Source organism: Anneissia japonica, unplaced genomic scaffold (genome assembly GCF_011630105.1).
Source record: "Anneissia japonica isolate Jap-2015-1 unplaced genomic scaffold, ASM1163010v1 scaffold1149_len126086_cov162, whole genome shotgun sequence".
In the NCBI taxonomy this organism is placed as follows: Eukaryota; Metazoa; Echinodermata; class Crinoidea; order Comatulida; family Comatulidae; genus Anneissia; species Anneissia japonica.
Genome location: NW_022744885.1, coordinates 80,926 through 82,702, shown reverse-complemented (window position 1 = coordinate 82,702; position 1,777 = coordinate 80,926). Strand labels below are relative to the sequence as shown.

The following is a 1,777-nucleotide window of genomic DNA, read 5'->3' as shown; positions in this document are numbered from 1 at the left end:
TCTTTGTTACTAGGCAAATTCAGAGGTTGTAGATCGCATTCACTGGAATACTCTCGCTTTTATTTATACTTTATACAGTCAATAAAGTGCACCCTCTCTAATGAGATTAGTTTTTGTACTTCGCATCTCGCACAATTCGGTCGTTCGGTTAGGCTGAGATATGTTTGTTTAAGTGTCAAAATCTCAGTCAGAATCAGTTTTTTAACAAATTTGAGATAATTCCTGTGAAATATTATATTCACAAGTGTCAATTACTAGCAACGGAAAATATAATGTCGGCCGTTTTTATGTGTGATAACAGAACCTAAATCGAGGTAAGGCTAGACCTAGCCTAGCAGCATTGGATAGGCTAATGTTTTCGGCGCCTACGATATTTCTTCTCACGACCTATCGCAAAATCAACATGAAAGATTCATCCGCATTTATTTTTTGTGTGGAACACAAAAAATCAAATTTCAGTCTTATTTTACATTTTTTTCATTCTTAGGAATGTCTAAATTCATTTAATCTAGCAATTCCGTATTATATTTATAAATCTTTATAACATTATACAAAAATTAGATTTTTCTTAAAAACTGAAATTTTGCCGGGAATGGGGCTTTAATATATCATTTTTTGTAATTCATAAAAATTGAAAACAAAATACAGTAGTATGAACAGCCCTGTTTGACTCCTTGGTTGAAATTGAAGAATTAAGTTTATATATCTTGAAAAATAACTTTATTTTCATACACATTCTTAATAATTTGGAGTAAATTTCCTTTACCCCTACTAACAGCTGAAAATAACCCTTTTCTCTGAACAGTGTCAAATGTTTTTTTTTTCTTAAATCTAAAAATGCAAGAAATGTTTTTTTGCCTTCTGATTGTCGTGTGCTAATGATACTTTTATCATGGTTCGTATAATTAAACTGGAGCAGGCCGACTGCTATATATCGACTAAAAACACCATGTGCTAGATTTCGCCAATTTTAAGACTATTTGTTCTGTTGTGGATGTAACAGCAGTATAGTTGCAGTATGATGTTGGATGGCAGGTTGTTTAGGAGGAAGCTGTTTGTTATCCTTCTCTATTTTGGATCAAAGTTACAGTCTTTAATACTTAGTAATACATTTTTACGTCACATTTGAAGTAAGGAATAGATTAATTAGCATATATATTTGCTGCACACACGTGACACTGCCGCTTATTTATGTTATTGTTATAGGCTAACATCCACCCTAGCTAAGCTAGGCCTAGGCCCTAGCTACTACTACAGTACTAGGTAAGTGTCTATAATGTGCTTCCTACAGGTCACAGATAGATCCCTCTCTAGTAACAATAGTAGTAGTCTAGTAGTGGAAGCTCTCCATGCAAGGATAAGAATTGATTAGGGAAGTGACACGTGAAAGTAGAGTCTTGCCTTCTTGTTTACAAAGTACAGCAGAGGATTACTACTAGCAATCATAGGCCTAGATATTATTTGACTTGTTGAATTTTCTTTATTTTGTAATTTTTATTGAAATTACAATTGTTTATTTTTATTTTTATGATTTGATTAATTTAAATAATTTTATATGAATTATGCCTAAGTAGTAGTAGTGAATTCGATCCAACTCGGCCACAAGTCAACTCGGCCACAGTCAACTCGGCCACAAGTTAACTCAGCCACAAGTCAACTCGGCCACAAGTTAACTCGGCCACAAAAAGTTTGGCTACAGTCAACTTGGCCACAAGTCAACTCGGCCACAAGTCATCTCGGCCACAAATCAACTCGGCCACAAGTCAACTCGGCCACA

General features: G+C 34.6%; 1 protein-coding gene across 5 annotated transcripts in view; it reads left to right on the top strand.

The window, feature by feature from the left end:
- Positions 1 to 1,777, top strand: part of LOC117119734 (solute carrier family 22 member 15-like) — a 20,960-nt gene that overhangs the window by 3,489 nt on the left and 15,694 nt on the right. The window contains exon 1 of one of the 5 annotated variants that reach the window (XM_033264588.1): positions 296 to 314. The exons of 1 other annotated variant lie outside the window; for it this stretch is intronic. The gene's annotated coding sequence lies outside the window, so the exon portion shown is untranslated. 3 more of the 5 variants (XM_033264583.1, XM_033264585.1, XM_033264586.1) reach the window with 3 other exon arrangements.